The sequence below is a fragment of the Lissotriton vulgaris genome, chromosome 7 (assembly GCF_964263255.1).
Source record: "Lissotriton vulgaris chromosome 7, aLisVul1.2, whole genome shotgun sequence".
Classification (NCBI taxonomy): domain Eukaryota; kingdom Metazoa; phylum Chordata; class Amphibia; order Caudata; family Salamandridae; genus Lissotriton; species Lissotriton vulgaris.
Genome location: NC_141695.1, coordinates 1,390,365,558 through 1,390,388,277, shown reverse-complemented (window position 1 = coordinate 1,390,388,277; position 22,720 = coordinate 1,390,365,558). Strand labels below are relative to the sequence as shown.

At 45.2% G+C, this 22,720-nt stretch overlaps 14 non-coding genes across 14 annotated transcripts; 2 read left to right on the top strand and 12 right to left on the bottom strand.

Annotated features, from left to right (window-relative positions):
* Positions 1-427: 427 nt before the first annotated feature.
* Positions 428-534, bottom strand: LOC147704879 (U6 spliceosomal RNA). Its single transcript, XR_015297846.1, has one exon. It is a non-coding gene; the product is annotated as a U6 spliceosomal RNA (small nuclear RNA).
* A 1,796-nt stretch (positions 535-2,330) lies between these two features.
* Positions 2,331-2,437, bottom strand: LOC147704878 (U6 spliceosomal RNA). The gene has a single exon (XR_015297845.1). It is a non-coding gene; the product is annotated as a U6 spliceosomal RNA (small nuclear RNA).
* Positions 2,438-4,234: 1,797 nt separating this feature from the next.
* LOC147704877 (U6 spliceosomal RNA) lies at positions 4,235-4,341 on the bottom strand. The gene has a single exon (XR_015297843.1). It is a non-coding gene; the product is annotated as a U6 spliceosomal RNA (small nuclear RNA).
* Positions 4,342-5,055: 714 nt separating this feature from the next.
* On the top strand, positions 5,056-5,128 carry TRNAC-ACA (transfer RNA cysteine (anticodon ACA)). Its single transcript has one exon. It is a non-coding gene; the product is annotated as a tRNA-Cys (tRNA).
* A 1,010-nt stretch (positions 5,129-6,138) lies between these two features.
* LOC147704875 (U6 spliceosomal RNA) lies at positions 6,139-6,245 on the bottom strand. The gene has a single exon (XR_015297842.1). It is a non-coding gene; the product is annotated as a U6 spliceosomal RNA (small nuclear RNA).
* Positions 6,246-8,042: 1,797 nt separating this feature from the next.
* LOC147704874 (U6 spliceosomal RNA) lies at positions 8,043-8,149 on the bottom strand. The gene has a single exon (XR_015297841.1). It is a non-coding gene; the product is annotated as a U6 spliceosomal RNA (small nuclear RNA).
* A 1,797-nt stretch (positions 8,150-9,946) lies between these two features.
* On the bottom strand, positions 9,947-10,053 carry LOC147704873 (U6 spliceosomal RNA). The gene has a single exon (XR_015298252.1). It is a non-coding gene; the product is annotated as a U6 spliceosomal RNA (small nuclear RNA).
* Positions 10,054-11,850: 1,797 nt separating this feature from the next.
* Positions 11,851-11,957, bottom strand: LOC147704872 (U6 spliceosomal RNA). The gene has a single exon (XR_015297840.1). It is a non-coding gene; the product is annotated as a U6 spliceosomal RNA (small nuclear RNA).
* Positions 11,958-12,671: 714 nt separating this feature from the next.
* Positions 12,672-12,744, top strand: TRNAC-ACA (transfer RNA cysteine (anticodon ACA)). The gene has a single exon. It is a non-coding gene; the product is annotated as a tRNA-Cys (tRNA).
* A 1,010-nt stretch (positions 12,745-13,754) lies between these two features.
* LOC147704870 (U6 spliceosomal RNA) lies at positions 13,755-13,861 on the bottom strand. The gene has a single exon (XR_015297839.1). It is a non-coding gene; the product is annotated as a U6 spliceosomal RNA (small nuclear RNA).
* Positions 13,862-15,658: 1,797 nt separating this feature from the next.
* LOC147704869 (U6 spliceosomal RNA) lies at positions 15,659-15,765 on the bottom strand. Its single transcript, XR_015297838.1, has one exon. It is a non-coding gene; the product is annotated as a U6 spliceosomal RNA (small nuclear RNA).
* A 1,797-nt stretch (positions 15,766-17,562) lies between these two features.
* On the bottom strand, positions 17,563-17,669 carry LOC147704868 (U6 spliceosomal RNA). Its single transcript, XR_015298251.1, has one exon. It is a non-coding gene; the product is annotated as a U6 spliceosomal RNA (small nuclear RNA).
* A 1,797-nt stretch (positions 17,670-19,466) lies between these two features.
* On the bottom strand, positions 19,467-19,573 carry LOC147704867 (U6 spliceosomal RNA). The gene has a single exon (XR_015297837.1). It is a non-coding gene; the product is annotated as a U6 spliceosomal RNA (small nuclear RNA).
* A 1,797-nt stretch (positions 19,574-21,370) lies between these two features.
* Positions 21,371-21,477, bottom strand: LOC147704866 (U6 spliceosomal RNA). Its single transcript, XR_015297836.1, has one exon. It is a non-coding gene; the product is annotated as a U6 spliceosomal RNA (small nuclear RNA).
* Between the last annotated feature and the right edge of the window lie 1,243 nt (positions 21,478-22,720).

Below are 22,720 nucleotides of genomic sequence, written 5' to 3'. Positions count from 1 at the left end.
CTGGTGCCCAATCTGGCATGGTGTTTTTCAGCTTACCCGACCAATCCGGTTGCAAGGTGGACTTTAACAATACTGCTAAAAAGGCACTCCCAGACATCCCTGAGGCCTTCATTTGCATAGGCCCTGCCCTTCTCTTTGTCCTGCTTCCCACAAAGCAACACAACACTGCAGCAGTATAGATTTGGGGGTGGTGAAGAATAATGACAGTGAGGCTAAAAAAGAGAAAGAAAAGTCCCAGAAGTCCTGCAGGCTTCCTTGCTAAATGCAGCTGAACATAGAGCGCACCTTCTTTACTGCAAAGCAAATACATTAAAAATGTTGAGGAGAGACTAATTGAAAAATACATATTACGGGGACAGCACTGGGACCTGCTTTATTTTTTCAATTAGTCTTGAAAACAAAAAAGATTTCTCTCCTGAAAGCTGTTAAAAATATGGAACGCTTCACGAATTTGCGTGTCATCCTTGCGCAGGGGCCATGCTAATCTTCTCTGTATCGTTCCAATTTTAGTATATGTGCTGCCGAAGCGAGCACACTTTATTGATGAACTGACAATGTTTATAAACTCTCTAAATCTACAGTCTCTAGACATAGGGTGGCCTGGCAGAGATGCTCAGATGGCCAGTACGCATTCAAATCTGAGCCAATGGTCAAAAATGTATGAAGAGTAGCAATCCATTATTCTTCACTGCATTTGTGGTCCAAGACTAAACACACCGTAAGTATGTAGATTATACCAGGTTTGCAAAGGCTCCTGGGTCGGGCTACAGACAAGGAGCATTGTGACGTCACGCTGCCTGTGGAACAGTGATATTAAAGGTGAAACAGCTGCACAGTAGGTTAGGTGAAGGGCTCTGAGAGTGGAAAGGCAGCATGCTTGGGTCCCTGGACAAGGTGAGCTTATGATAATGTGTCTGAATGTTCACCTGTGTTGTAATATTAAACCCCTTATTGTTGTAAACGCCTACTTACTAAGGAGTTCTCAAGCTCAGCCCCACACAGACCTGGAACTGATTATGTTAATGCAAACTATTTAAGAAACTGAGCCTGATCTAAAAGATTTCCTTGGATCTAGGACCATTTCGCCTAGCTTTTAGGTGCTTCCTTCTCCTAAAGTCCTTTGTAAAACTTGGGAAAACCTCACAGAACAGACTTCCAGGAGTCAGATGGGTTTCCTTGTGCCTTCACACACACATACACACAGTTTCTAGCCCACTTAAGGACAAAAGGATGCGTAAGTCTACATAGGGCCAGTGGCGCAATGGATAACGCGTCTGACTACGGATCAGAAGATTGTAGGTTTGACTCCTATCTGGCTCGGAAGGGTTGTAGGTCCCTGTTTGATTATATTCCTGTGGAATTTTTATTTACCTCAGACTTGTTGTAGGTTCAATATTCTCCAGCAGGACTCATCCAGCAGTTGTTCCACGGTAGAGCGCAAGTAATAGGACCACAGCTAGTTAAACGTTTCCCATTTGCTGCTGGACTCTATGTGATGGCCGTCACGTGGTGTGCTGCTTTTGTATTTCAACATGGGTCCCTGATACTCTTAATTGCGAAAAAGCTTGTTGACAAAAGTGTGTGTGCGCGAGGGTCTGTGGACATAGGCAGGTGTGTGCACTTGAATGCTTACCCATTTACATGTGTGAGAGGAACAAACCAACTCCCTGTGGGCTGCAGGCTTACAACTGGTAGCCCCAGTAGCCAGGCAGAACCACAGGTAAGGAAAGAGAGAAAGTTGGTCCATTATTAGAGAAGGACCATAAGCATCTTGCACTGCTACCTTCTTCCCCTCTCAGCCACGATCGGCCAAGACCTCTCTATTAGGGTAGAGGGTGAACATTTCTTGGACCTCAGAAACTGAGGGATGTAGACCCAATATGTCCTCCAAGCGCCTAGACACCTCGTGCCCAATCTGGCATGGTGTTTTTCAGCTTACCCGACCAATCCGGTTGCAAGGTGGACTTTAACAATACTGCTAAAAAGGCACTCCCAGACATCCCTGAGGCCTTCATTTGCATAGGCCCTGCCCTTCTCTTTGTCCTGCTTCCCACAAAGCAACATAACACTGCAGCAGTATAGATTTGGGGGTGGTGAAGAATAATGACAGTGAGGCTAAAAAAGAGAAAGAAAAGTCCCAGAAGTCCTGCAGGCTTCCTTGCTAAATGCAGCTGAACATAGAGCGCACCTTCTTTACTGCAAAGCAAATACATTAAAAATGTTGAGGAGAGACTAATTGAAAAATACATATTACGGGGACAGCACTGGGACCTGCTTTATTTTTTCAATTAGTCTTGAAAACAAAAAAGATTTCTCTCCTGAAAGCTGTTAAAAATATGGAACGCTTCACGAATTTGCGTGTCATCCTTGCGCAGGGGCCATGCTAATCTTCTCTGTATCGTTCCAATTTTAGTATATGTGCTGCCGAAGCGAGCACACTTTATTGATGAACTGACAATGTTTATAAACTCTCTAAATCTACAGTCTCTAGACATAGGGTGGCCTGGCAGAGATGCTCAGATGGCCAGTACGCATTCAAATCTGAGCCAATGGTCAAAAATGTATGAAGAGTAGCAATCCATTATTCTTCACTGCATTTGTGGTCCAAGACTAAACACACCGTAAGTATGTAGATTATACCAGGTTTGCAAAGGCTCCTGGGTCGGGCTACAGACAAGGAGCATTGTGACGTCACGCTGCCTGTGGAACAGTGATATTAAAGGTGAAACAGCTGCACAGTAGGGTAGGTGAAGGGCTCTGAGAGTGGAAAGGCAGCATGCTTGGGTCCCTGGACAAGGTGAGCTTATGATAATGTGTCTGAATGTTCACCTGTGTTGTAATATTAAACCCCTTATTGTTGTAAACGCCTACTTACTAAGGAGTTCTCAAGCTCAGCCCCACACAGACCTGGAACTGATTATGTTAATGCAAACTATTTAAGAAACTGAGCCTGATCTAAAAGATTTCCTTGGATCTAGGACCATTTCGCCTAGCTTTTAGGTGCTTCCTTCTCCTAAAGTCCTTTGTAAAACTTGGGAAAACCTCACAGAACAGACTTCCAGGAGGTCAGATGGGTTTCCTTGTGCCTTCACACACACATACACACACTTTCTAGCCCACTTAAGGACAAAAGGATGCGTAAGTCTACATAGGGCCAGTGGCGCAATGGATAACGCGTCTGACTACGGATCAGAAGATTGTAGGTTCGACTCCTATCTGGCTTGGAAGGGTTGTAGGTCCCTGTTTGATTATATTCCTGTGGAATTTTTATTTACCTCAGACTTGTTGTAGGTTCAATATTCTCCAGCAGGACTCATCCAGCAGTTGTTCCACGGTAGAGCGCAAGTAATAGGACCACAGCTAGTTAAACGTTTCCCATTTGCTGCTGGACTCTATGTGATGGCCGTCACGTGGTGTGCTGCTTTTGTATTTCAACATGGGTCCCTGATACTCTTAATTGCGAAAAAGCTTGTTGACAAAAGTGTGTGTGCGCGAGGGTCTGTGGACGTAGGCAGGTGTGTGCACTTGAATGCTTACCCATTTACATGTGTGAGAGGAACAAACCAACTCCCTGTGGGCTGCAGGCTTACAACTGGTAGCCCCAGTAGCCAGGCAGAACCACAGGTAAGGAGAGAGAGAAAGTTGGTCCATTATTAGAGAAGGACCATAAGCATCTTGCACTGCTACCTTCTTCCCCTCTCAGCCACGATCGGCCAAGACCTCTCTATTAGGGTAGAGGGTGAACATTTCTTGGACCTCAGAAACTGAGGGATGTAGACCCAATATGTCCTCCAAGCGCCTAGACACCTGGTGCCCAATCTGGCATGGTGTTTTTCAGCTTACCCGACCAATCCGGTTGCAAGGTGGACTTTAACAATACTGCTAAAAAGGCACTCCCAGACATCCCTGAGGCCTTCATTTGCATAGGCCCTGCCCTTCTCTTTGTCCTGCTTCCCACAAAGCAACACAACACTGCAGCAGTATAGATTTGGGGGTGGTGAAGAATAATGACAGTGAGGCTAAAAAAGAGAAAGAAAAGTCCCAGAAGTCCTGCAGGCTTCCTTGCTAAATGCAGCTGAACATAGAGCGCACCTTCTTTACTGCAAAGCAAATACATTAAAAATGTTGAGGAGAGACTAATTGAAAAATACATATTACGGGGACAGCACTGGGACCTGCTTTATTTTTTCAATTAGTCTTGAAAACAAAAAAGATTTCTCTCCTGAAAGCTGTTAAAAATATGGAACGCTTCACGAATTTGCGTGTCATCCTTGCGCAGGGGCCATGCTAATCTTCTCTGTATCGTTCCAATTTTAGTATATGTGCTGCCGAAGCGAGCACACTTTATTGATGAACTGACAATGTTTATAAACTCTCTAAATCTACAGTCTCTAGACATAGGGTGGCCTGGCAGAGATGCTCAGATGGCCAGTACGCATTCAAATCTGAGCCAATGGTCAAAAATGTATGAAGAGTAGCAATCCATTATTCTTCACTGCATTTGTGGTCCAAGACTAAACACACCGTAAGTATGTAGATTATACCAGGTTTGCAAAGGCTCCTGGGTCGGGCTACAGACAAGGAGCATTGTGACGTCACGCTGCCTGTGGAACAGTGATATTAAAGGTGAAACAGCTGCACAGTAGGTTAGGTGAAGGGCTCTGAGAGTGGAAAGGCAGCATGCTTGGGTCCCTGGACAAGGTGAGCTTATGATAATGTGTCTGAATGTTCACCTGTGTTGTAATATTAAACCCCTTATTGTTGTAAACGCCTACTTACTAAGGAGTTCTCAAGCTCAGCCCCACACAGACCTGGAACTGATTATGTTAATGCAAACTATTTAAGAAACTGAGCCTGATCTAAAAGATTTCCTTGGATCTAGGACCATTTCGCCTAGCTTTTAGGTGCTTCCTTCTCCTAAAGTCCTTTGTAAAACTTGGGAAAACCTCACAGAACAGACTTCCAGGAGGTCAGATGGGTTTCCTTGTGCCTTCACACACACATACACACACTTTCTAGCCCACTTAAGGACAAAAGGATGCGTAAGTCTACATAGGGCCAGTGGCGCAATGGATAACGCGTCTGACTACAGATCAGAAGATTGTAGGTTCGACTCCTATCTGGCTCGGAAGGGTTGTAGGTCCCTGTTTGATTATGCTCCTGTGGAATTTGTATTTACCTCAGACTTGTTGTAGGTTCAATATTCTCCAGCAGGACTCATCCAGCAGTTGTTCCACGGTAGAGCGCAAGTAATAGGACCACAGCTAGTTAAACGTTTCCCATTTGCTGCTGGACTCTATGTGATGGCCGTCACGTGGTGTGCTGCTTTTGTATTTCAACATGGGTCCCTGATACTCTTAATTGCGAAAAAGCTTGTTGACAAAAGTGTGTGTGCGCGAGGGTCTGTGGACGTAGGCAGGTGTGTGCACTTGAATGCTTACCCATTTACATGTGTGAGAGGAACAAACCAACTCCCTGTGGGCTGCAGGCTTACAACTGGTAGCCCCAGTAGCCAGGCAGAACCACAGGTAAGGAGAGAGAGAAAGTTGGTCCATTATTAGAGAAGGACCATAAGCATCTTGCACTGCTACCTTCTTCCCCTCTCAGCCACGATCGGCCAAGACCTCTCTATTAGGGTAGAGGGTGAACATTTCTTGGACCTCAGAAACTGAGGGATGTAGACCCAATATGTCCTCCAAGCGCCTAGACACCTGGTGCCCAATCTGGCATGGTGTTTTTCAGCTTACCCGACCAATCCGGTTGCAAGGTGGACTTTAACAATACTGCTAAAAAGGCACTCCCAGACATCCCTGAGGCCTTCATTTGCATAGGCCCTGCCCTTCTCTTTGTCCTGCTTCCCACAAAGCAACACAACACTGCAGCAGTATAGATTTGGGGGTGGTGAAGAATAATGACAGTGAGGCTAAAAAAGAGAAAGAAAAGTCCCAGAAGTCCTGCAGGCTTCCTTGCTAAATGCAGCTGAACATAGAGCGCACCTTCTTTACTGCAAAGCAAATACATTAAAAATGTTGAGGAGAGACTAATTGAAAAATACATATTACGGGGACAGCACTGGGACCTGCTTTATTTTTTCAATTAGTCTTGAAAACAAAAAAGATTTCTCTCCTGAAAGCTGTTAAAAATATGGAACGCTTCACGAATTTGCGTGTCATCCTTGCGCAGGGGCCATGCTAATCTTCTCTGTATCGTTCCAATTTTAGTATATGTGCTGCCGAAGCGAGCACACTTTATTGATGAACTGACAATGTTTATAAACTCTCTAAATCTACAGTCTCTAGACATAGGGTGGCCTGGCAGAGATGCTCAGATGGCCAGTACGCATTCAAATCTGAGCCAATGGTCAAAAATGTATGAAGAGTAGCAATCCATTATTCTTCACTGCATTTGTGGTCCAAGACTAAACACACCGTAAGTATGTAGATTATACCAGGTTTGCAAAGGCTCCTGGGTCGGGCTACAGACAAGGAGCATTGTGACGTCACGCTGCCTGTGGAACAGTGATATTAAAGGTGAAACAGCTGCACAGTAGGGTAGGTGAAGGGCTCTGAGAGTGGAAAGGCAGCATGCTTGGGTCCCTGGACAAGGTGAGCTTATGATAATGTGTCTGAATGTTCACCTGTGTTGTAATATTAAACCCCTTATTGTTGTAAACGCCTACTTACTAAGGAGTTCTCAAGCTCAGCCCCACACAGACCTGGAACTGATTATGTTAATGCAAACTATTTAAGAAACTGAGCCTGATCTAAAAGATTTCCTTGGATCTAGGACCATTTCGCCTAGCTTTTAGGTGCTTCCTTCTCCTAAAGTCCTTTGTAAAACTTGGGAAAACCTCACAGAACAGACTTCCAGGAGGTCAGATGGGTTTCCTTGTGCCTTCACACACACATACACACACTTTCTAGCCCACTTAAGGACAAAAGGATGCGTAAGTCTACATAGGGACAGTGGCGCAATGGATAACGCGTCTGACTACGGATCAGAAGATTGTAGGTTCGACTCCTATCTGGCTTGGAAGGGTTGTAGGTCCCTGTTTGATTATATTCCTGTGGAATTTTTATTTACCTCAGACTTGTTGTAGGTTCAATATTCTCCAGCAGGACTCATCCAGCAGTTGTTCCACGGTAGAGCGCAAGTAATAGGACCACAGCTAGTTAAACGTTTCCCATTTGCTGCTGGACTCTATGTGATGGCCGTCACGTGGTGTGCTGCTTTTGTATTTCAACATGGGTCCCTGATACTCTTAATTGCGAAAAAGCTTGTTGACAAAAGTGTGTGTGCGCGAGGGTCTGTGGACGTAGGCAGGTGTGTGCACTTGAATGCTTACCCATTTACATGTGTGAGAGGAACAAACCAACTCCCTGTGGGCTGCAGGCTTACAACTGGTAGCCCCAGTAGCCAGGCAGAACCACAGGTAAGGAGAGAGAGAAAGTTGGTCCATTATTAGAGAAGGACCATAAGCATCTTGCACTGCTACCTTCTTCCCCTCTCAGCCACGATCGGCCAAGACCTCTCTATTAGGGTAGAGGGTGAACATTTCTTGGACCTCAGAAACTGAGGGATGTAGACCCAATATGTCCTCCAAGCGCCTAGACACCTGGTGCCCAATCTGGCATGGTGTTTTTCAGCTTACCCGACCAATCCGGTTGCAAGGTGGACTTTAACAATACTGCTAAAAAGGCACTCCCAGACATCCCTGAGGCCTTCATTTGCATAGGCCCTGCCCTTCTCTTTGTCCTGCTTCCCACAAAGCAACACAACACTGCAGCAGTATAGATTTGGGGGTGGTGAAGAATAATGACAGTGAGGCTAAAAAAGAGAAAGAAAAGTCCCAGAAGTCCTGCAGGCTTCCTTGCTAAATGCAGCTGAACATAGAGCGCACCTTCTTTACTGCAAAGCAAATACATTAAAAATGTTGAGGAGAGACTAATTGAAAAATACATATTACGGGGACAGCACTGGGACCTGCTTTATTTTTTCAATTAGTCTTGAAAACAAAAAAGATTTCTCTCCTGAAAGCTGTTAAAAATATGGAACGCTTCACGAATTTGCGTGTCATCCTTGCGCAGGGGCCATGCTAATCTTCTCTGTATCGTTCCAATTTTAGTATATGTGCTGCCGAAGCGAGCACACTTTATTGATGAACTGACAATGTTTATAAACTCTCTAAATCTACAGTCTCTAGACATAGGGTGGCCTGGCAGAGATGCTCAGATGGCCAGTACGCATTGAAATCTGAGCCAATGGTCAAAAATGTATGAAGAGTAGCAATCCATTATTCTTCACTGCATTTGTGGTCCAAGACTAAACACACCGTAAGTATGTAGATTATACCAGGTTTGCAAAGGCTCCTGGGTCGGGCTACAGACAAGGAGCATTGTGACGTCACGCTGCCTGTGGAACAGTGATATTAAAGGTGAAACAGCTGCACAGTAGGGTAGGTGAAGGGCTCTGAGAGTGGAAAGGCAGCATGCTTGGGTCCCTGGACAAGGTGAGCTTATGATAATGTGTCTGAATGTTCACCTGTGTTGTAATATTAAACCCCTTATTGTTGTAAACGCCTACTTACTAAGGAGTTCTCAAGCTCAGCCCCACACAGACCTGGAACTGATTATGTTAATGCAAACTATTTAAGAAACTGAGCCTGATCTAAAAGATTTCCTTGGATCTAGGACCATTTCGCCTAGCTTTTAGGTGCTTCCTTCTCCTAAAGTCCTTTGTAAAACTTGGGAAAACCTCACAGAACAGACTTCCAGGAGGTCAGATGGGTTTCCTTGTGCCTTCACACACACATACACACACTTTCTAGCCCACTTAAGGACAAAAGGATGCGTAAGTCTACATAGGGCCAGTGGCGCAATGGATAACGCGTCTGACTACGGATCAGAAGATTGTAGGTTCGACTCCTATCTGGCTTGGAAGGGTTGTAGGTCCCTGTTTGATTATATTCCTGTGGAATTTTTATTTACCTCAGACTTGTTGTAGGTTCAATATTCTCCAGCAGGACTCATCCAGCAGTTGTTCCACGGTAGAGCGCAAGTAATAGGACCACAGCTAGTTAAACGTTTCCCATTTGCTGCTGGACTCTATGTGATGGCCGTCACGTGGTGTGCTGCTTTTGTATTTCAACATGGGTCCCTGATACTCTTAATTGCGAAAAAGCTTGTTGACAAAAGTGTGTGTGCGCGAGGGTCTGTGGACGTAGGCAGGTGTGTGCACTTGAATGCTTACCCATTTACATGTGTGAGAGGAACAAACCAACTCCCTGTGGGCTGCAGGCTTACAACTGGTAGCCCCAGTAGCCAGGCAGAACCACAGGTAAGGAGAGAGAGAAAGTTGGTCCATTATTAGAGAAGGACCATAAGCATCTTGCACTGCTACCTTCTTCCCCTCTCAGCCACGATCGGCCAAGACCTCTCTATTAGGGTAGAGGGTGAACATTTCTTGGACCTCAGAAACTGAGGGATGTAGACCCAATATGTCCTCCAAGCGCCTAGACACCTGGTGCCCAATCTGGCATGGTGTTTTTCAGCTTACCCGACCAATCCGGTTGCAAGGTGGACTTTAACAATACTGCTAAAAAGGCACTCCCAGACATCCCTGAGGCCTTCATTTGCATAGGCCCTGCCCTTCTCTTTGTCCTGCTTCCCACAAAGCAACACAACACTGCAGCAGTATAGATTTGGGGGTGGTGAAGAATAATGACAGTGAGGCTAAAAAAGAGAAAGAAAAGTCCCAGAAGTCCTGCAGGCTTCCTTGCTAAATGCAGCTGAACATAGAGCGCACCTTCTTTACTGCAAAGCAAATACATTAAAAATGTTGAGGAGAGACTAATTGAAAAATACATATTACGGGGACAGCACTGGGACCTGCTTTATTTTTTCAATTAGTCTTGAAAACAAAAAAGATTTCTCTCCTGAAAGCTGTTAAAAATATGGAACGCTTCATGAATTTGCGTGTCATCCTTGCGCAGGGGCCATGCTAATCTTCTCTGTATCGTTCCAATTTTAGTATATGTGCTGCCGAAGCGAGCACACTTTATTGATGAACTGACAATGTTTATAAACTCTCTAAATCTACAGTCTCTAGACATAGGGTGGCCTGGCAGAGATGCTCAGATGGCCAGTACGCATTCAAATCTGAGCCAATGGTCAAAAATGTATGAAGAGTAGCAATCCATTATTCTTCACTGCATTTGTGGTCCAAGACTAAACACACCGTAAGTATGTAGATTATACCAGGTTTGCAAAGGCTCCTGGGTCGGGCTACAGACAAGGAGCATTGTGACGTCACGCTGCCTGTGGAACAGTGATATTAAAGGTGAAACAGCTGCACAGTAGGGTAGGTGAAGGGCTCTGAGAGTGGAAAGGCAGCATGCTTGGGTCCCTGGACAAGGTGAGCTTATGATAATGTGTCTGAATGTTCACCTGTGTTGTAATATTAAACCCCTTATTGTTGTAAACGCCTACTTACTAAGGAGTTCTCAAGCTCAGCCCCACACAGACCTGGAACTGATTATGTTAATGCAAACTATTTAAGAAACTGAGCCTGATCTAAAAGATTTCCTTGGATTTAGGACCATTTCGCCTAGCTTTTAGGTGCTTCCTTCTCCTAAAGTCCTTTGTAAAACTTGGGAAAACCTCACAGAACAGACTTCCAGGAGGTCAGATGGGTTTCCTTGTGCCTTCACACACACATACACACACTTTCTAGCCCACTTAAGGACAAAAGGATGCGTAAGTCTACATAGGGCCAGTGGCGCAATGGATAACGCGTCTGACTACGGATCAGAAGATTGTAGGTTCGACTCCTATCTGGCTTGGAAGGGTTGTAGGTCCCTGTTTGATTATATTCCTGTGGAATTTTTATTTACCTCAGACTTGTTGTAGGTTCAATATTCTCCAGCAGGACTCATCCAGCAGTTGTTCCACGGTAGAGCGCAAGTAATAGGACCACAGCTAGTTAAACGTTTCCCATTTGCTGCTGGACTCTATGTGATGGCCGTCACGTGGTGTGCTGCTTTTGTATTTCAACATGGGTCCCTGATACTCTTAATTGCGAAAAAGCTTGTTGACAAAAGTGTGTGTGCGCGAGGGTCTGTGGACGTAGGCAGGTGTGTGCACTTGAATGCTTACCCATTTACATGTGTGAGAGGAACAAACCAACTCCCTGTGGGCTGCAGGCTTACAACTGGTAGCCCCAGTAGCCAGGCAGAACCACAGGTAAGGAGAGAGAGAAAGTTGGTCCATTATTAGAGAAGGACCATAAGCATCTTGCACTGCTACCTTCTTCCCCTCTCAGCCACGATCGGCCAAGACCTCTCTATTAGGGTAGAGGGTGAACATTTCTTGGACCTCAGAAACTGAGGGATGTAGACCCAATATGTCCTCCAAGCGCCTAGACACCTGGTGCCCAATCTGGCATGGTGTTTTTCAGCTTACCCGACCAATCCGGTTGCAAGGTGGACTTTAACAATACTGCTAAAAAGGCACTCCCAGACATCCCTGAGGCCTTCATTTGCATAGGCCCTGCCCTTCTCTTTGTCCTGCTTCCCACAAAGCAACACAACACTGCAGCAGTATAGATTTGGGGGTGGTGAAGAATAATGACAGTGAGGCTAAAAAAGAGAAAGAAAAGTCCCAGAAGTCCTGCAGGCTTCCTTGCTAAATGCAGCTGAACATAGAGCGCACCTTCTTTACTGCAAAGCAAATACATTAAAAATGTTGAGGAGAGACTAATTGAAAAATACATATTACGGGGACAGCACTGGGACCTGCTTTATTTTTTCAATTAGTCTTGAAAACAAAAAAGATTTCTCTCCTGAAAGCTGTTAAAAATATGGAACGCTTCACGAATTTGCGTGTCATCCTTGCGCAGGGGCCATGCTAATCTTCTCTGTATCGTTCCAATTTTAGTATATGTGCTGCCGAAGCGAGCACACTTTATTGATGAACTGACAATGTTTATAAACTCTCTAAATCTACAGTCTCTAGACATAGGGTGGCCTGGCAGAGATGCTCAGATGGCCAGTACGCATTCAAATCTGAGCCAATGGTCAAAAATGTATGAAGAGTAGCAATCCATTATTCTTCACTGCATTTGTGGTCCAAGACTAAACACACCGTAAGTATGTAGATTATACCAGGTTTGCAAAGGCTCCTGGGTCGGGCTACAGACAAGGAGCATTGTGACGTCACGCTGCCTGTGGAACAGTGATATTAAAGGTGAAACAGCTGCACAGTAGGTTAGGTGAAGGGCTCTGAGAGTGGAAAGGCAGCATGCTTGGGTCCCTGGACAAGGTGAGCTTATGATAATGTGTCTGAATGTTCACCTGTGTTGTAATATTAAACCCCTTATTGTTGTAAACGCCTACTTACTAAGGAGTTCTCAAGCTCAGCCCCACACAGACCTGGAACTGATTATGTTAATGCAAACTATTTAAGAAACTGAGCCTGATCTAAAAGATTTCCTTGGATCTAGGACCATTTCGCCTAGCTTTTAGGTGCTTCCTTCTCCTAAAGTCCTTTGTAAAACTTGGGAAAACCTCACAGAACAGACTTCCAGGAGGTCAGATGGGTTTCCTTGTGCCTTCACACACACATACACACACTTTCTAGCCCACTTAAGGACAAAAGGATGCGTAAGTCTACATAGGGCCAGTGGCGCAATGGATAACGCGTCTGACTACAGATCAGAAGATTGTAGGTTCGACTCCTATCTGGCTCGGAAGGGTTGTAGGTCCCTGTTTGATTATGCTCCTGTGGAATTTGTATTTACCTCAGACTTGTTGTAGGTTCAATATTCTCCAGCAGGACTCATCCAGCAGTTGTTCCACGGTAGAGCGCAAGTAATAGGACCACAGCTAGTTAAACGTTTCCCATTTGCTGCTGGACTCTATGTGATGGCCGTCACGTGGTGTGCTGCTTTTGTATTTCAACATGGGTCCCTGATACTCTTAATTGCGAAAAAGCTTGTTGACAAAAGTGTGTGTGCGCGAGGGTCTGTGGACGTAGGCAGGTGTGTGCACTTGAATGCTTACCCATTTACATGTGTGAGAGGAACAAACCAACTCCCTGTGGGCTGCAGGCTTACAACTGGTAGCCCCAGTAGCCAGGCAGAACCACAGGTAAGGAGAGAGAGAAAGTTGGTCCATTATTAGAGAAGGACCATAAGCATCTTGCACTGCTACCTTCTTCCCCTCTCAGCCACGATCGGCCAAGACCTCTCTATTAGGGTAGAGGGTGAACATTTCTTGGACCTCAGAAACTGAGGGATGTAGACCCAATATGTCCTCCAAGCGCCTAGACACCTGGTGCCCAATCTGGCATGGTGTTTTTCAGCTTACCCGACCAATCCGGTTGCAAGGTGGACTTTAACAATACTGCTAAAAAGGCACTCCCAGACATCCCTGAGGCCTTCATTTGCATAGGCCCTGCCCTTCTCTTTGTCCTGCTTCCCACAAAGCAACACAACACTGCAGCAGTATAGATTTGGGGGTGGTGAAGAATAATGACAGTGAGGCTAAAAAAGAGAAAGAAAAGTCCCAGAAGTCCTGCAGGCTTCCTTGCTAAATGCAGCTGAACATAGAGCGCACCTTCTTTACTGCAAAGCAAATACATTAAAAATGTTGAGGAGAGACTAATTGAAAAATACATATTACGGGGACAGCACTGGGACCTGCTTTATTTTTTCAATTAGTCTTGAAAACAAAAAAGATTTCTCTCCTGAAAGCTGTTAAAAATATGGAACGCTTCACGAATTTGCGTGTCATCCTTGCGCAGGGGCCATGCTAATCTTCTCTGTATCGTTCCAATTTTAGTATATGTGCTGCCGAAGCGAGCACACTTTATTGATGAACTGACAATGTTTATAAACTCTCTAAATCTACAGTCTCTAGACATAGGGTGGCCTGGCAGAGATGCTCAGATGGCCAGTACGCATTCAAATCTGAGCCAATGGTCAAAAATGTATGAAGAGTAGCAATCCATTATTCTTCACTGCATTTGTGGTCCAAGACTAAACACACCGTAAGTATGTAGATTATACCAGGTTTGCAAAGGCTCCTGGGTCGGGCTACAGACAAGGAGCATTGTGACGTCACGCTGCCTGTGGAACAGTGATATTAAAGGTGAAACAGCTGCACAGTAGGGTAGGTGAAGGGCTCTGAGAGTGGAAAGGCAGCATGCTTGGGTCCCTGGACAAGGTGAGCTTATGATAATGTGTCTGAATGTTCACCTGTGTTGTAATATTAAACCCCTTATTGTTGTAAACGCCTACTTACTAAGGAGTTCTCAAGCTCAGCCCCACACAGACCTGGAACTGATTATGTTAATGCAAACTATTTAAGAAACTGAGCCTGATCTAAAAGATTTCCTTGGATCTAGGACCATTTCGCCTAGCTTTTAGGTGCTTCCTTCTCCTAAAGTCCTTTGTAAAACTTGGGAAAACCTCACAGAACAGACTTCCAGGAGGTCAGATGGGTTTCCTTGTGCCTTCACACACACATACACACACTTTCTAGCCCACTTAAGGACAAAAGGATGCGTAAGTCTACATAGGGACAGTGGCGCAATGGATAACGCGTCTGACTACGGATCAGAAGATTGTAGGTTCGACTCCTATCTGGCTTGGAAGGGTTGTAGGTCCCTGTTTGATTATATTCCTGTGGAATTTTTATTTACCTCAGACTTGTTGTAGGTTCAATATTCTCCAGCAGGACTCATCCAGCAGTTGTTCCACGGTAGAGCGCAAGTAATAGGACCACAGCTAGTTAAACGTTTCCCATTTGCTGCTGGACTCTATGTGATGGCCGTCACGTGGTGTGCTGCTTTTGTATTTCAACATGGGTCCCTGATACTCTTAATTGCGAAAAAGCTTGTTGACAAAAGTGTGTGTGCGCGAGGGTCTGTGGACGTAGGCAGGTGTGTGCACTTGAATGCTTACCCATTTACATGTGTGAGAGGAACAAACCAACTCCCTGTGGGCTGCAGGCTTACAACTGGTAGCCCCAGTAGCCAGGCAGAACCACAGGTAAGGAGAGAGAGAAAGTTGGTCCATTATTAGAGAAGGACCATAAGCATCTTGCACTGCTACCTTCTTCCCCTCTCAGCCACGATCGGCCAAGACCTCTCTATTAGGGTAGAGGGTGAACATTTCTTGGACCTCAGAAACTGAGGGATGTAGACCCAATATGTCCTCCAAGCGCCTAGACACCTGGTGCCCAATCTGGCATGGTGTTTTTCAGCTTACCCGACCAATCCGGTTGCAAGGTGGACTTTAACAATACTGCTAAAAAGGCACTCCCAGACATCCCTGAGGCCTTCATTTGCATAGGCCCTGCCCTTCTCTTTGTCCTGCTTCCCACAAAGCAACACAACACTGCAGCAGTATAGATTTGGGGGTGGTGAAGAATAATGACAGTGAGGCTAAAAAAGAGAAAGAAAAGTCCCAGAAGTCCTGCAGGCTTCCTTGCTAAATGCAGCTGAACATAGAGCGCACCTTCTTTACTGCAAAGCAAATACATTAAAAATGTTGAGGAGAGACTAATTGAAAAATACATATTACGGGGACAGCACTGGGACCTGCTTTATTTTTTCAATTAGTCTTGAAAACAAAAAAGATTTCTCTCCTGAAAGCTGTTAAAAATATGGAACGCTTCACGAATTTGCGTGTCATCCTTGCGCAGGGGCCATGCTAATCTTCTCTGTATCGTTCCAATTTTAGTATATGTGCTGCCGAAGCGAGCACACTTTATTGATGAACTGACAATGTTTATAAACTCTCTAAATCTACAGTCTCTAGACATAGGGTGGCCTGGCAGAGATGCTCAGATGGCCAGTACGCATTCAAATCTGAGCCAATGGTCAAAAATGTATGAAGAGTAGCAATCCATTATTCTTCACTGCATTTGTGGTCCAAGACTAAACACACCGTAAGTATGTAGATTATACCAGGTTTGCAAAGGCTCCTGGGTCGGGCTACAGACAAGGAGCATTGTGACGTCACGCTGCCTGTGGAACAGTGATATTAAAGGTGAAACAGCTGCACAGTAGGGTAGGTGAAGGGCTCTGAGAGTGGAAAGGCAGCATGCTTGGGTCCCTGGACAAGGTGAGCTTATGATAATGTGTCTGAATGTTCACCTGTGTTGTAATATTAAACCCCTTATTGTTGTAAACGCCTACTTACTAAGGAGTTCTCAAGCTCAGCCCCACACAGACCTGGAACTGATTATGTTAATGCAAACTATTTAAGAAACTGAGCCTGATCTAAAAGATTTCCTTGGATCTAGGACCATTTCGCCTAGCTTTTAGGTGCTTCCTTCTCCTAAAGTCCTTTGTAAAACTTGGGAAAACCTCACAGAACAGACTTCCAGGAGGTCAGATGGGTTTCCTTGTGCCTTCACACACACATACACACACTTTCTAGCCCACTTAAGGACAAAAGGATGCGTAAGTCTACATAGGGCCAGTGGCGCAATGGATAACGCGTCTGACTACGGATCAGAAGATTGTAGGTTCGACTCCTATCTGGCTTGGAAGGGTTGTAGGTCCCTGTTTGATTATATTCCTGTGGAATTTTTATTTACCTCAGACTTGTTGTAGGTTCAATATTCTCCAGCAGGACTCATCCAGCAGTTGTTCCACGGTAGAGCGCAAGTAATAGGACCACAGCTAGTTAAACGTTTCCCATTTGCTGCTGGACTCTATGTGATGGCCGTCACGTGGTGTGCTGCTTTTGTATTTCAACATGGGTCCCTGATACTCTTAATTGCGAAAAAGCTTGTTGACAAAAGTGTGTGTGCGCGAGGGTCTGTGGACGTAGGCAGGTGTGTGCACTTGAATGCTTACCCATTTACATGTGTGAGAGGAACAAACCAACTCCCTGTGGGCTGCAGGCTTACAACTGGTAGCCCCAGTAGCCAGGCAGAACCACAGGTAAGGAGAGAGAGAAAGTTGGTCCATTATTAGAGAAGGACCATAAGCATCTTGCACTGCTACCTTCTTCCCCTCTCAGCCACGATCGGCCAAGACCTCTCTATTAGGGTAGAGGGTGAACATTTCTTGGACCTCAGAAACTGAGGGATGTAGACCCAATATGTCCTCCAAGCGCCTAGACACCTGGTGCCCAATCTGGCATGGTGTTTTTCAGCTTACCCGACCAATCCGGTTGCAAGGTGGACTTTAACAATACTGCTAAAAAGGCACTCCCAGACATCCCTGAGGCCTTCATTTGCATAGGCCCTGCCCTTCTCTTTGTCCTGCTTCCCACAAAGCAACACAACACTGCAGCAGTATAGATTTGGGGGTGGTGAAGAATAATGACAGTGAGGCTAAAAAAGAGAAAGAAAAGTCCCAGAAGTCCTGCAGGCTTCCTTGCTAAATGCAGCTGAACATAGAGCGCACCTTCTTTACTGCAAAGCAAATACATTAAAAACGTTGAGGAGAGACTAATTGAAAAATACATATTACGGGGACAGCACTGGGACCTGCTTTATTTTTTCAATTAGTCTTGAAAACAAAAAAGATTTCTCTCCTGAAAGCTGTTAAAAATATGGAACGCTTCATGAATTTGCGTGTCATCCTTGCGCAGGGGCCATGCTAATCTTCTCTGTATCGTTCCAATTTTAGTATATGTGCTGCCGAAGCGAGCACACTTTATTGATGAACTGACAATGTTTATAAACTCTCTAAATCTACAGTCTCTAGACATAGGGTGGCCTGGCAGAGATGCTCAGATGGCCAGTACGCATTCAAATCTGAGCCAATGGTCAAAAATGTATGAAGAGTAGCAATCCATTATTCTTCACTGCATTTGTGGTCCAAGACTAAACACACCGTAAGTATGTAGATTATACCAGGTTTGCAAAGGCTCCTGGGTCGGGCTACAGACAAGGAGCATTGTGACGTCACGCTGCCTGTGGAACAGTGATATTAAAGGTGAAACAGCTGCACAGTAGGGTAGGTGAAGGGCTCTGAGAGTGGAAAGGCAGCATGCTTGGGTCCCTGGACAAGGTGAGCTTATGATAATGTGTCTGAATGTTCACCTGTGTTGTAATATTAAACCCCTTATTGTTGTAAACGCCTACTTACTAAGGAGTTCTCAAGCTCAGCCCCACACAGACCTGGAACTGATTATGTTAATGCAAACTATTTAAGAAACTGAGCCTGATCTAAAAGATTTCCTTGGATTTAGGACCATTTCGCCTAGCTTTTAGGTGCTTCCTTCTCCTAAAGTCCTTTGTAAAACTTGGGAAAACCTCACAGAACAGACTTCCAGGAGGTCAGATGGGTTTCCTTGTGCCTTCACACACACATACACACACTTTCTAGCCCACTTAAGGACAAAAGGATGCGTAAGTCTACATAGGGCCAGTGGCGCAATGGATAACGCGTCTGACTACGGATCAGAAGATTGTAGGTTCGACTCCTATCTGGCTTGGAAGGGTTGTAGGTCCCTGTTTGATTATATTCCTGTGGAATTTTTATTTACCTCAGACTTGTTGTAGGTTCAATATTCTCCAGCAGGACTCATCCAGCAGTTGTTCCACGGTAGAGCGCAAGTAATAGGACCACAGCTAGTTAAACGTTTCCCATTTGCTGCTGGACTCTATGTGATGGCCGTCACGTGGTGTGCTGCTTTTGTATTTCAACATGGGTCCCTGATACTCTTAATTGCGAAAAAGCTTGTTGACAAAAGTGTGTGTGCGCGAGGGTCTGTGGACGTAGGCAGGTGTGTGCACTTGAATGCTTACCCATTTACATGTGTGAGAGGAACAAACCAACTCCCTGTGGGCTGCAGGCTTACAACTGGTAGCCCCAGTAGCCAGGCAGAACCACAGGTAAGGAGAGAGAGAAAGTTGGTCCATTATTAGAGAAGGACCATAAGCATCTTGCACTGCTACCTTCTTCCCCTCTCAGCCACGATCGGCCAAGACCTCTCTATTAGGGTAGAGGGTGAACATTTCTTGGACCTCAGAAACTGAGGGATGTAGACCCAATATGTCCTCCAAGCGCCTAGACACCTGGTGCCCAATCTGGCATGGTGTTTTTCAGCTTACCCGACCAATCCGGTTGCAAGGTGGACTTTAACAATACTGCTAAAAAGGCACTCCCAGACATCCCTGAGGCCTTCATTTGCATAGGCCCTGCCCTTCTCTTTGTCCTGCTTCCCACAAAGCAACACAACACTGCAGCAGTATAGATTTGGGGGTGGTGAAGAATAATGACAGTGAGGCTAAAAAAGAGAAAGAAAAGTCCCAGAAGTCCTGCAGGCTTCCTTGCTAAATGCAGCTGAACATAGAGCGCACCTTCTTTACTGCAAAGCAAATACATTAAAAATGTTGAGGAGAGACTAATTGAAAAATACATATTACGGGGACAGCACTGGGACCTGCTTTATTTTTTCAATTAGTCTTGAAAACAAAAAAGATTTCTCTCCTGAAAGCTGTTAAAAATATGGAACGCTTCACGAATTTGCGTGTCATCCTTGCGCAGGGGCCATGCTAATCTTCTCTGTATCGTTCCAATTTTAGTATATGTGCTGCCGAAGCGAGCACACTTTATTGATGAACTGACAATGTTTATAAACTCTCTAAATCTACAGTCTCTAGACATAGGGTGGCCTGGCAGAGATGCTCAGATGGCCAGTACGCATTCAAATCTGAGCCAATGGTCAAAAATGTATGAAGAGTAGCAATCCATTATTCTTCACTGCATTTGTGGTCCAAGACTAAACACACCGTAAGTATGTAGATTATACCAGGTTTGCAAAGGCTCCTGGGTCGGGCTACAGACAAGGAGCATTGTGACGTCACGCTGCCTGTGGAACAGTGATATTAAAGGTGAAACAGCTGCACAGTAGGTTAGGTGAAGGGCTCTGAGAGTGGAAAGGCAGCATGCTTGGGTCCCTGGACAAGGTGAGCTTATGATAATGTGTCTGAATGTTCACCTGTGTTGTAATATTAAACCCCTTATTGTTGTAAACGCCTACTTACTAAGGAGTTCTCAAGCTCAGCCCCACACAGACCTGGAACTGATTATGTTAATGCAAACTATTTAAGAAACTGAGCCTGATCTAAAAGATTTCCTTGGATCTAGGACCATTTCGCCTAGCTTTTAGGTGCTTCCTTCTCCTAAAGTCCTTTGTAAAACTTGGGAAAACCTCACAGAACAGACTTCCAGGAGGTCAGATGGGTTTCCTTGTGCCTTCACACACACATACACACACTTTCTAGCCCACTTAAGGACAAAAGGATGCGTAAGTCTACATAGGGCCAGTGGCGCAATGGATAACGCGTCTGACTACGGATCAGAAGATTGTAGGTTCGACTCCTATCTGGCTTGGAAGGGTTGTAGGTCCCTGTTTGATTATATTCCTGTGGAATTTGTATTTACCTCAGACTTGTTGTAGGTTCAATATTCTCCAGCAGGACTCATCCAGCAGTTGTTCCACGGTAGAGCGCAAGTAATAGGACCACAGCTAGTTAAACGTTTCCCATTTGCTGCTGGACTCTATGTGATGGCCGTCACGTGGTGTGCTGCTTTTGTATTTCAACATGGGTCCCTGATACTCTTAATTGCGAAAAAGCTTGTTGACAAAAGTGTGTGTGCGCGAGGGTCTGTGGACGTAGGCAGGTGTGTGCACTTGAATGCTTACCCATTTACATGTGTGAGAGGAACAAACCAACTCCCTGTGGGCTGCAGGCTTACAACTGGTAGCCCCAGTAGCCAGGCAGAACCACAGGTAAGGAGAGAGAGAAAGTTGGTCCATTATTAGAGAAGGACCATAAGCATCTTGCACTGCTACCTTCTTCCCCTCTCAGCCACGATCGGCCAAGACCTCTCTATTAGGGTAGAGGGTGAACATTTCTTGGACCTCAGAAACTGAGGGATGTAGACCCAATATGTCCTCCAAGCGCCTAGACACCTGGTGCCCAATCTGGCATGGTGTTTTTCAGCTTACCCGACCAATCCGGTTGCAAGGTGGACTTTAACAATACTGCTAAAAAGGCACTCCCAGACATCCCTGAGGCCTTCATTTGCATAGGCCCTGCCCTTCTCTTTGTCCTGCTTCCCACAAAGCAACACAACACTGCAGCAGTATAGATTTGGGGGTGGTGAAGAATAATGACAGTGAGGCTAAAAAAGAGAAAGAAAAGTCCCAGAAGTCCTGCAGGCTTCCTTGCTAAATGCAGCTGAACATAGAGCGCACCTTCTTTACTGCAAAGCAAATACATTAAAAATGTTGAGGAGAGACTAATTGAAAAATACATATTACGGGGACAGCACTGGGACCTGCTTTATTTTTTCAATTAGTCTTGAAAACAAAAAAGATTTCTCTCCTGAAAGCTGTTAAAAATATGGAACGCTTCACGAATTTGCGTGTCATCCTTGCGCAGGGGCCATGCTAATCTTCTCTGTATCGTTCCAATTTTAGTATATGTGCTGCCGAAGCGAGCACACTTTATTGATGAACTGACAATGTTTATAAACTCTCTAAATCTACAGTCTCTAGACATAGGGTGGCCTGGCAGAGATGCTCAGATGGCCAGTACGCATTCAAATCTGAGCCAATGGTCAAAAATGTATGAAGAGTAGCAATCCATTATTCTTCACTGCATTTGTGGTCCAAGACTAAACACACCGTAAGTATGTAGATTATACCAGGTTTGCAAAGGCTCCTGGGTCGGGCTACAGACAAGGAGCATTGTGACGTCACGCTGCCTGTGGAACAGTGATATTAAAGGTGAAACAGCTGCACAGTAGGGTAGGTGAAGGGCTCTGAGAGTGGAAAGGCAGCATGCTTGGGTCCCTGGACAAGGTGAGCTTATGATAATGTGTCTGAATGTTCACCTGTGTTGTAATATTAAACCCCTTATTGTTGTAAACGCCTACTTACTAAGGAGTTCTCAAGCTCAGCCCCACACAGACCTGGAACTGATTATGTTAATGCAAACTATTTAAGAAACTGAGCCTGATCTAAAAGATTTCCTTGGATCTAGGACCATTTCGCCTAGCTTTTAGGTGCTTCCTTCTCCTAAAGTCCTTTGTAAAACTTGGGAAAACCTCACAGAACAGACTTCCAGGAGGTCAGATGGGTTTCCTTGTGCCTTCACACACACATACACACACTTTCTAGCCCACTTAAGGACAAAAGGATGCGTAAGTCTACATAGGGCCAGTGGCGCAATGGATAACGCGTCTGACTACGGATCAGAAGATTGTAGGTTCGACTCCTATCTGGCTTGGAAGGGTTGTGGGTCCCTGTTTGATTATATTCCTGTGGAATTTTTATTTACCTCAGACTTGTTGTAGGTTCAATATTCTCCAGCAGGACTCATCCAGCAGTTGTTCCACGGTAGAGCGCAAGTAATAGGACCACAGCTAGTTAAACGTTTCCCATTTGCTGCTGGACTCTATGTGATGGCCGTCACGTGGTGTGCTGCTTTTGTATTTCAACATGGGTCCCTGATACTCTTAATTGCGAAAAAGCTTGTTGACAAAAGTGTGTGTGCGCGAGGGTCTGTGGACGTAGGCAGGTGTGTGCACTTGAATGCTTACCCATTTACATGTGTGAGAGGAACAAACCAACTCCCTGTGGGCTGCAGGCTTACAACTGGTAGCCCCAGTAGCCAGGCAGAACCACAGGTAAGGAGAGAGAGAAAGTTGGTCCATTATTAGAGAAGGACCATAAGCATCTTGCA